Genomic DNA, 11,708 nt, shown 5'->3' on the forward strand with positions numbered 1-11,708 from the left:
TTGGACAAAGGTTTCAAACCTTGTTCAAGTTGGTGATCCCCAACACTCTTCACTTTAGTTGTGTGAGTGAGAGTTTATTGTTTTTGTTTTTGTTCTTGTTCTTGTTCTTGTTCTTATTTTCTTCTATTGCTTTTTTCTTCTTTTCTTCTTGCTCTATTTACTTGTACTTTTGTTTAAGAGTTGTAATCCTTTTATTTCCTTTGTTCAAACACTTCTAGTTTACTTGTATCTTTTTGTAATAGAGTTGTACTTTCTATTTCTATCATCTTACATCTCCTTCTCATTTTATTTGTATTTTCAGTTATAGAGTTGTAACACTCTTTTTAATCAATCTATATTTATTTGTAATATTATTGCATAGAGTTGTATTATCTTACCATTTCTATTGAGGCAAATACATATTTTCCTAACAGTTGTCACACAACATTGAGGTCGAGACTGGCATCCTCATTGCCCGACCTCCATTTGAAAGGGAGTGAAGCTACGCACCACTCCAGGACGACTTCACGGCCTGGAGTGATGAACACCTAAAAGCAGGGGCCTTCCTCCCCCTTGACCAATACTTTGCTGACTTCCTCAATTACGTGAAGTTGGCACCGTTTCAGCTCCCCCCGAATTTGTACCGAATGCTGGCGGGGTTGAAGTACTTCTTCCTAAAGCATGAGTGGGAGGTCCCCACCCATGCAGACATTCTCTACTTCTTCTGCCTCAAGGCTAGCTCAGATCAACAAGGGCGCGGTGACGGGTTTTACTACTTGACCCGATTCCCGAACTCACCCGCAGTCATTGAGCTGCCCAGCCATCCCAACGACTTTAAAGATCAATTCTTTATGTCGAATGGGTTTCGCAACTGCGAACACTGATATTTCAACCGTCCTCGTAAGTCTTCTTTCCTTTCTTAGCTCGGGCAATTATTCTCTTCGTATATAGTCTTTTTGCTTGTATATTGACTTAGTATCTTCGTGCAGCCATTTTTGCGAGGACAACCAAATATGCGACCCTCGGGGGTCAATACGATACTCTAGCAGGGCTTCCGACCAGCGAGAAGGACTACCGCCAGCTCGTGTGTGATGACACGATGTTGGCGTGTAAGCTAATTACCAAAGGCTAGACCCAGGCCTTGAGAAGGACTCGGGCCAACTTCTCGATAGTCCTCGAGCTGGTGCCTATCCCCAAGGGGGTGCTGAAGCCGACGAAGGCGAAGAGCAAGAAGAAGTCGAAGTGCCACTCATGCGAAAGAGGCGAGATCCTGAGGCCGCTCGGGACCCTTATGTGGAGCGAGCTTCATCGGGGGCAGCAACCGGCCCCTCCGGCCAAGGTAACCTATACCCCTTTAGGAATTTAGATAGGGCTATCGCCAACCCTAAGCTAGTTAGGTTTAACCCAAACCAGCTTGTACATCGCTGCCCCAATGACCCCGACCATAACATTACCTTGCTTCAGTGCGTGGATCATTTAGTGGTACGCCACAACATGGGCCATCCTAAAGGAACTGTAGTCGTAGAAAACACCCTATCCTTTAGGTCAGCCCTTTTTGAAGAGTACATAACCAACCTTAGGTCGTGGCCCTCCCTTCTCCAGGGTGTCTTTGCCCCTGGACTTAGGCAATACGTGGAGGAGTCCAGCCCCGAGGTAGAACATGAGCCTGAACCTCCCATAATCCAAGAAGTTATAGACTTAGGCTCCCCTTCTCCTATAGCGGTTCCAAGGCCGAAGGTCGTGGCAATAAACTCCTCCTCTAGCTCGGAGGGTAGGAATTTTTGCTATACCCTATACATGTATACATGTTTTTATGTAGACTGATGATTTTGTATGTACATTAACATCCTTTCCACTCTTTTTCAGGCGAGGAGATGGCACAATCTGGGGCCCCTGATATCTGTGCAATTTTCCAAGAAGGAAAATCCAGCTCCGAGCCACTCGTAAAGAAACCCTGGCCTACACCAAAGAAGGCGCCTCCTGCTGCCGCGACTACCTCCAAATCCCCGGCTAAGTGGAAAGGCCAGAGCTCAGCAGCTCTGGCTGCTGTAGCTCAGGAGAAGAGGGGTCCGCCTGCACCTCCTCCCAGATTTCCTTCAGCCCCTGCTTGGGACCAGGCAGCACCAGCTGGTCCTCCAGCTCCGACGGTCCCCGCCACCACCGTTCCCATCCTGGTCAATGCCCAGGACCTGGAGAAGATCCCAGACACCTTTCGGGGGACTATCTACGAGACAGAGAACCATACGGTGGAGCATTTTTACAAGGCCAACCCGAAGGACCTGAGGGTGATTGAGGAGAGGAGCCCGGAGAATGTCATGGAATCTGCACTAGGGATGAACCTCACAGTAAGCCAACTTTCCTTAACCTAACAAACTCTTTTGATTTTATCCTGGTATGCGCCTAACTGCTTTCTTACTTTTTGCAGGCGGTCTTGGCTCAGCACCGTAGTATAGCTCGGGCCAGGGCCAGGAATGAAGAGCTTAAGGTCGAGCTCGAGACTGCTCAGGCCGCCCTGACTGCTGCCCAAGCTACCCTCGTAGCTGCTCAACAAGGTGAACTAGGTGCCAAGGCTGCCTTATCAGCAGCTTAAGAGGGCAAGCAGACTGCAAAGACTGCCCTAACGGCGGCTCAAGAGGGTGAGCAGGCTGCAGAGGCTTCTTTGGCTATTCTTCAAGCTGAGCTCGCGGAAGCCAAGGCCAAATAGCTGGAGGCCGAGGCTGCTACTAAGGAGGAAAAGGTGGCCTCGAGATGTTCCATGGAGAGTATGCTATATCATTGCTGGGCCTTCAACCAAGATGACAACTTCTCCTTCCTAGCCTCTGAAGTGTGGGAGCCGTACCTCGAGAAGTTCAAGGCTCGGCTTCAATAAGAGCCACCGTCAGAGACTGGGGAGGCCTCCACCGCTGGCGAGCAGGAGATCAAGGAGGTGACGTCCTCAGAGTGCCCTGGAGGGTACTAATTTTCTTTTGTCTTTGTTTATCTTACATATTTTTTCTTTTTGTAAACATTGCCGTTTTTGGCTTGGTACGAGGTTATTCTCCTCGAGACAATTTATTTATAATTCCAGTATCTACTTTTTTTTATCTATTCCTTGATTTTTGCTTATGTTCATGACTTGTACATTCAAAATCTTAGGAAATGGCTCTTAGGTCGAGATAAATACTTTAATTTTGGTTGTAACCAAAATTGATGTTGATTTATATCCTACCTGTTAAGTATTAGGCATTGGACCCGGTTGTATCTGGGATTTCGAATATTCCAAACTTAGTTTTCGTTAGGTTGTATCGTTATCCCGAGATTCTAAGGAAGCCACTGGATCTTAAATTTTTCTAACTTCCAAGTTTCGGGCCTGGTTGCATCCAGGATTTTTAATTAAAACTTAGTTCGTGTTAGTTTTATTGACACCTCGTGTTTTTTTAGAAAAACACTGGTTAATCAATTTTACTAACTTCCAAGTTTTGGACCTGGTTGTATCCAGGATTTTTAATTAAAACTTAGTTCGTGTTAGTTTTATTGACACCTCGTGTTTTTTTAGAAAAAACACTGGTTAATCAATTTTACTAACTTCCAAGTTTTGGACCTTCTCGGGTTATATGCCCCCCAAGTAATCAGAAAGTGAACTTTCTTGGTTGCTTTGGACAAACGCTATCATCCGAACTAACACATAGATGAAACTATATGAAAAGACAAGAAATACACAATGATTCTTTTATTTCTTAAATTAAACGGATTTTATAACTAAGCCTTACATAGACGAGTGGTATGGTCATTGATAATACTTCTTTAGGTGCATAGAATTCCAGGTCCATGGGAATGTTTCTCCATTAAGCCGAGCCAATTTGAAGGTTCCCTCATGTACGACCTCCACTATTAGATAGGGCCCTTCCCAGCTTGGACCCAAAGCACCGTCTTTGGGGTCCTTGCTTGCCAAAAAGACCCTTCGGAGTACCAGGTCACCTAAACCAAAGATACGCCTCCTAACCTTTGAATTAAAATAATGAGTGATTTTTTGCTGGTAATGCGCGAGCTGTAGCTACGAATCCTCTCGTTTTTCATCAATTAGGTCAAGGGACGCGCTGAGCAACTCATCATTATGCTCCTGGTTGAAGGTCTGGAGTCTGTGAATGGCTATCTTTGTTTCGACGGGAAGGACGGCCTCACTTCAGAAATTCAGGGAGAAAGGGGTGTGCCCCGTAGAAGTTCTGTGGGGGGTCCGGTACGCCCACATCACCTGTGGGAGCTACTCGGGCCAGACTCCCTTGGCCTCGTCTAACCTCTTCTTAAGGCTTTCTTTGAGGGTTTTATTCACGGCCTCAACCTGTCCATTGGCTTGCGGGTAGGCAACCGAGGAGAAACTTTTAATTATGTTGTGCCTTTCACAGAACTCGGTGAAGAGGTCGCTATCGAAATGAGTCCCATTATCCGATACAATCTTTTTGGGCAGTCCGAATTGGCAAACAATACTCTTGACTACAAAGTCGAGGACTCTTTTTGAGGTGATTGTTGCCAGGGGCTTGGCTTCTGCCCACTTCGTGAAATAATCAATGGCCACCACCGCATAGCGAACTCCTCCTTTTCCTGTGGGCAAAGCTACAATTAAATCGATTCCCCATACTGCGAATGGCCATGGGGATGAGATCATTTTTAGCTCGACTAGTGGAGCTCGGGCGACCGTGGCGAACCGCTGGCACTTGTCACAATTTCGGACATAGGAGATGGAGTCCTTTAATAAAGTGGGCCAATAATATCCCTGCCTTAATATTTTTAAGGCCAAGTTTTGCCCCCCAGCATGATCCCCACAGAAACCTTCATGCACCTCCTGCAAAATAGTTTTGGCCTCCTCTGGCAGAACACATCGTAGAAGAGGTAAGGAATGGGCACGTCGGTACAACGCCCTATCCACGATTGTATACCTTGGAGCCTGATAGAGTATCCTCCTCACGTCTTTCCACTCATCAGGCAACTTCCCTGTTGTAAGATACTTTATTATGGGAGTCATCCAAGTCGGTCTGGTGTCGATCATCTCGACCTCCATCGTGCTTTCTGCCCCGCTTGGGCTTTCTAAGAATTCCACCGGTACTATGCTCAAAGTCTCGTCTTCCTTGGAGGTAGCGAGTCTTGCCAAAGCATCATCATTGGCATTCTGCTCGCGAGGGATCTGCTCGACTAGGCCATATTCAAATTCTGATAGCTCCTTCTTCACTTTGGCTAGGTAAGCAGCCATTTTGGCCCCCCGCGCTTGGTATTCCCCAGACACTTGGTTTACCACGAGTTGGGAATCACTATAACACTGGACGACCTTGGCCTTCAGTTCCTTTGCCACTCTGAGCCCGGCCAATAAGGCTTCGTATTCAGCTTCGTTGTTGGATGCCTCGAACCCGAACCGTAGCGCGGAGTGGAACCGGTGTCCTTTTGGAGAGATCAAAATGATCCCAGCTCCAGATTTATTTTCGTTAGATGAACCATCCACAAAGATTCTCCACAATGCTTGTACCGGCTCTCTCAAAAGCTCCTCCTAGAATCCAGTGCATTCATCCATGATCGTAGTTCGTGGTATATACAGTATTTTGAACTGGCTGAGCTCGATTGCCCATTTCAAAAGACATCCCAATGCCTCAGGTTTCTGCAGTACCTACCTTAAAGGCTGATCGGTCATGACATGGATTGAATGGGATTGGAAATACGTCCTAAGCTTCCTGGGGTCATAATAAGGTTGAACACCATATTTTCCATTAAGGGATACCGTGATTCAGCTCCGATAAGTCTTTTGCTTATATAATATATTGGTTTTTGAACTCGGTCCTCTTCCCGGACCAGCACGACACTGGATACATTTTCCGCAACAGCTAAATAAAGAAAAAGGGGCTCCCCCGCCGTTGGTTTAGACAATACTGGTGACTCGGCCAAATGTGTTTTTAGATCGAGAAATGTCTGCTTGCACTCTTCAGTCCATTCAAACTTTTTATTTCCCCAGAGCAAGTTATAGAATGGCAAACACTTGTCAGTGGACTTAGAAATGAACCGATTAAGGGCTGCAACTCTTCCTGTTAGACTCTGGACATCTTTATGTGACTTGGGCGAAGGCATTTCTAGTAGCGATCTGATTTTGTCAAGGTTCGCCTCTATCCCTCTGGTATTAACTATGAATCTAGAAATTTTCCTGATGCCACTCCGAAAGTACACTTCTGGGGATTTAACCTCATGCTATACCTCCTTAGGATCTCAAAACATTCCTTCAGATCGGGAACATGGTTATCGGTAGTTTTGGACTTAACCAGCATATCGTCAACATACACTTCCATGTTTTTCCCGATCTGATCAACGAACATTCTGTTGACTAATCTCCGGTAGGTAGCCCCAACGTTCTTCAGTCCGAAGGGCATGACTTTGTAATAGTAAACATTGGTTGGAGTCATAAAGCTAGTATGCTCCTGGTCCGCAGGGTTCATAGCGATCTGGTTATATCTAGAATACGAATCCATGAAGGACATGAGCTCGTGCCCTGCAGTGGCATCCACCAACTGATCAATCCTTGGCAATGGGAAACAATCCTTGGGACATGCTTTGTTTAAATTAGAGAGATCGATGCAGGTCCGCCATTTTCCATTTGGCTTTGGGACCAGGACAGGATTGGCGACCCAGATCGGGTATTTAGCCTCGCGAATAAAACCGCATTTTAATAGCCGAGCTACTTCTTCTTCCAAGGCCTCAGCTCGGGCTGTACCCAGACGCCTCTGTTTCTGGGATTTCGCAGGTACGCTTTTGTCCAAGTTCACGGTATGCATGATGACACTCGGGCTTATCCCTACCATGTCTTTATGGGACGAGGCGAAAATATCTAGATTCTCTTGTAAAAAATTTATCAGTTCTGCCTTTCTCTCAACGTCAAGATTTTTCCCGAGCCTAACGACTCTCGAAGCATCTTTGGGATCGATGTTTACTTCTTTGAGTTCTTCAATATCTTGGAGCTCGGATCTATCTTTGCCTATTCGCGGATCAATATCATCACTCGAGGTGGTACCATTGCCATTGGCTTGCTGAGGTTCTTCCATTCCAAGACCAATTCTTACTTCCTGGGATTCCTTGCCTCCGTCCTGTATGGCCATCGTCTGCTGCCCGGGTTGTGATTTTCCCTTCATGGAAATGATGTAGCATTCCCTGGCAACAAGCTGATCGCCTCGGACAGTACATATTCCTGTAGATGAGGGGAATTTGATCACGAGGTGGCAGACAGATGTTATGGCTTCGAATGCCATCAGCGTAGGTCGACCCAATATTGCATTGTACGCGGTCGGACATTCGATGACCACAAATTCGAGAAGCTTGGAAACAGTTCGTGGTCCCTCACCCAAGGTTATCACTAACTCGATGGTCCCGATAGCTGTCGATCCCTTGCTGAAAAACCCATACAGCGTCATGGAGGTTGCCTTCAGCTCGGTCACAGAAAATCCCATTTTCTCCAGTGTGGACCTGAATAGTAGGTTCACAGAACTCCCGTTATCCACTAGTGTCCTCCTAACTCTCCAATTGGCGAGCTGGACGGTTATGACTAGAGGATCGTTATGCGGGAATTGGACATGACTAGCATCTTCTTCAGTAAAACTGATCGGTTGTTTCTCCAATCGCTATTGCTTAGATAAACGTTGCTCCGGGACAAACTCAACTCCATTGTGAGACCTCAGCTCATTGATATACCTCTTTTGGGCACCTCTGCCCGTGCCTGCTAGATGAGGGCCTCCGGAGATGGTTGTTATCTCTCCCCCTGTTATCGGAGGAGGGGTATCCTGATTCACCTGAGCTCCGGTCTGATTTGCGAGGGCCTCCGGAGCTGATTGAATGTTTTGCCCAGCGAGCTGACTGGGAGTGATTCGATTCCGGGCATACTGAGCCAAAGGTCCGACCCTGATAAGTGTCTCGATCTCATCCTTCAAGTGCCTGCAATCATTGGTGTTGTGGCCAATGTCAATGTGGAATCAATTTTTTTTTGAAGGGTCTTTCTTCGCCCTTTGATTTTTTAGAGGCTCCGGGTTTTTCCATGGAAGGCGGGCAGAATTTTCCAAGAAAATGCGCTCTCTAGTATCCGTGAGGTTGGCATAAGTCGCATAGATCGATTTGAACTTCTCCACGGGCTTGTTTTTCTTTGAACCATTCTAGCTGCCCTCACCACTTCCCTTCCTCTTGCTACCTCCCCCTTGGTTGGTCTGGGTAATGGTTTGAGCCGTAGCTGCAACGTCCGTTACCGCTCCAACGGGCTGGGCAGGGACTTGGCTGGTTCCTACGACCGAAGCTCGCGCCTCTTCCGAGTTGATCCACCTTTGGGCCCTATTTAGGAACTCATCCACAATGTTGATGCCCTTTCTTTGGATTTCTTTCCATAGGTCGCCCCCAACAAGGATTCCTGTTTTCATCGTCATAAGCCTAGAACTTTCATCCGCGTCTCTAGCTCGCGCAGCAATATTGGCGAACCTACTCAAATATGCTTTCAGAGGCTCTCCGGGCTGCTGCTTTACATTTGCAAGGGAGTCCGCCTTGATGCGAGCCACTTGAGAAGCCCGAAACGCCCTCTTGAAATCAACGGAGAAGCTCTTCCACGAGCTGATAGAATGCTTTTTGTATTGCTTGAACCCTTGCCTAGCCGGTCTGACCAGAGTCAAAGGGAATACAAGAAACCTCAATTCAGGTATGATATTGTGGGCCATCATCAGGGTATTGAACACTCCCAAGTGGTCGGACGGATCTCCATCTCCATCAAATTTTGATAAATGGGGCATCTTGAAACCCGGCGGGTATGCTGTTGCTGTGATGTTGGGGACAAAAAGCTCGAGCTCATCCCCTGAGTCATATTCGTCTTTTTCCTTTTCTGATAGGAGTCTTTTCATCAACTCCTCCATTTGGGCTAACCTCTCGAGGGTTTGGTCGTTGGTTCCCTGGGGTTGTTCAACAGCTCCCATTCGGCCGTATGCATTTGGCGAGTTATTGTCCCTCCAAGCTCGAGCTTGGTTTGGTGGGATATTCCCGTTATCATGCACTTCTGAAGGACTTCCCTCAGGGTGAGTGCTACTGACACCATCGCGAGCTGGATTTCTCCTTTGTGAATTCAAGCAATATCGTAGATCGGTCTGTGGATCAACTTGAGGGCTCTGAGCCGAACTTAACTGATTTCTCAAATCTGCAACGGTCCTACCACTTCAACGGCCCCCCGTCCAATAGCTTCCATTAGAGAAACTCAGAGCTTGTGGTCGAGGATGAGGATCTGGGATATTTTCGTGTGCTCGTGAGGCATGAGTAGGGGCAGCGGGAGGAGGATTCCTCATGCTGTCCCCACAAGTAGGAACATTTTGCGTGGAACGAGGTGGTGTTGGATGCCTTATGGGCGACAGGGGATGTCTAATTGGCGAGGCAATTCTCGTCCCGTCAGATCAGACCAAATTAGCTCGCGGTCGCTCTGCTCCACCATTTCTGACTCCCTGTGTCTGGCGATCTAATCGCGGCATAGGGAGGGTGGTTAGGACATGCTGTCTTTGCGAGTTTGCCCTTGACCTTCTAAGTAGGTTACCATGGGCGCTTCCGGGTGCATTTGACGGTGGTGCTGAACTCGGAGTCGAGGTTCTGACCGACTGGCTGATTCGCTGATGATCCCTGGGAAAGCCACCAAATGAGGTTTCCTAGTGACCTTGCGACATGGGTGCAGAACTCGGGGTCGAGATTCTAACCGACCGACTTGGCCTGGGTCGACTATCCCAGCGAGACTTATGAGTCCCACCTTTCCTCTTTCCCACGTTAACTTCGGTTGCAAGAGGGGGTAGTCGAGCCAAAACTTCATCGATTCGTTTGTTTGCTTTGGCTAAATGGCTCCTTAACTGCATGTTTTCCAACTCTACCGCAGTCAAATAATCTAGGTTCGGGTTCGGCGGTAATGACGCTGAACTTCCGGTGTCGCCGTGGCCTATCGATTGTTTTCCCGACCGTTGCTGGACTTCAGGGTTTTGTCCATCGGAAACAGCAGTATGGTGAGTCTCCTGCCCACCAGGCTGATCCGTCTCGTTACCATGTCTCGAGCGAGTAACCACCATGATGAACTTTTTTCTGAATCTTTCACAATAGCACTAATCTGAAGCTCTCAATGAAAGCATCAAACTATTGACGCAGTTTTTCGCCAACAGTGAATTATGTAAATAGCTAGGATAGATTAGTGCTTAATGATAAACCGTAATAAGAAAAATGATACTTAAAAATGCTAGAAATGAAATATCAAGAACACTCGTTCCTTTTTACGTGGTTCGGAGGTTAAAATCCCCCTAGTCCATGAGTCTATATTATTACTGTATATCACTCTATATTTTGATAGAGTATTTGCATTACAGAGAAAAACCCAACCCCCTTCCCTATCCAAGGTCTTGATATTTATAGAAAAACCATCCCTGGATAGGTGTTGGGGTCATCACGTGAATACAAATCTCTCATGTGACCTGTCGTGCACTAATGATGAATATTACAATTTATATTAAGGTATGGTCTAATCATTAGGTAAAACTGATCATGGGTCGTCTGGCATAATCGGACATGTGATGTCTGATCATGCACGATTATATTACGTGTCCGGGAATTCAGGGATAAACGGACATGTGATGTCTGATCACGCACGTTTATATAACGTATCCAAGTTTATAAAGATCCATGGAAATGGAAAATCTCTAACTCACCCGAGCTGAGTGTAACGTTAGCTCGTGCATATGGCTTTGTATTCATCAGCTCGTGCTATTTACCTAGAGAGTGCATTCATGGATCAGACACCCCACCATTGTTGCAAATAATTTTGAGATCAAGCCAGCAATATTACAAATGGTGCAGTCTACTATTCAGTTTGGGGGGTTGCCTACGGAAGATCCTAATTTGCACATAGCCAATTTCCTGGAGCTATGTGCAACGTTTAAGATGAATGGGGTGAGTGGCGATGAAATTAGACTTAGATTATTCCCATTTTCTCTATGAGACCGAGCGAAGAGTTGGCTAATTTCACTGCAAGCTAATTCTATCACAACATGGGAGGAGTTAGCCCATAAGTTATTAGCAAAGTTTTTCCCTCCAGCAAAAGCTGCATGAGATGGGAAATTAATAATTTTTACTAGAAGGAAGGGGAATCGTTGTATGATGCATGGGAAAGATTTAAAGAGTTGTTAAGGAAGTGCCCACATCATGGTATAGAGAAGTCCATAACATTTATAATAGGTTGAGTGGTACTACTCGTGCCATAATAGATGTTGCAGCAGGAGGTGCGTTCATGAGCAAAAGTGCTAATGAAGCTTATGAATTACTAGAGGAGATGACAATGAATAACTACCAGTGCCAACTGAAAGGGGCAACAAAAGAAGGTGGCTGGTATGATTGAATTGGATGTTATTTCCATGCTTACAACACAAGTGGCAGCTTTAACAAAACAATTACAACAAACCAATCTTCCATCCTAAGTCATGCAAATACATAATTTATGCGGGGCAGGTAGTAGCGGCCATCCACTGAATTAGTGCCTTGTCCTAGATATGAATAACATGCCCATGGAAGAAGTGAAAGCTATAGGAAATTACAAAAGATAAAACAATAACCATTTTTCCATGTCATACAACCAAGATTGGAAGAACCACCCAAAATTTTCTTGGACAAATAATCAACCCACTCAAAAATCTTATCAACAACCTCCACCGGGCTTTTATCAACCACAAAATAGACCT

The 11,708-nt window shown here is 46.2% G+C and overlaps 1 non-coding gene across 1 annotated transcript; it reads right to left on the reverse strand.

Moving 5' to 3' along the window:
- Positions 1 to 11,075: 11,075 nt before the first annotated feature.
- Positions 11,076 to 11,181, reverse strand: LOC133828127 (small nucleolar RNA R71). Its single transcript, XR_009890766.1, has one exon. It is a non-coding gene; the product is annotated as a small nucleolar RNA R71 (small nucleolar RNA).
- Positions 11,182 to 11,708: the final 527 nt, after the last annotated feature.

This window comes from Humulus lupulus, chromosome 3 (assembly GCF_963169125.1).
Source record: "Humulus lupulus chromosome 3, drHumLupu1.1, whole genome shotgun sequence".
Lineage (NCBI taxonomy): Eukaryota > Viridiplantae > Streptophyta > Magnoliopsida > Rosales > Cannabaceae > Humulus > Humulus lupulus.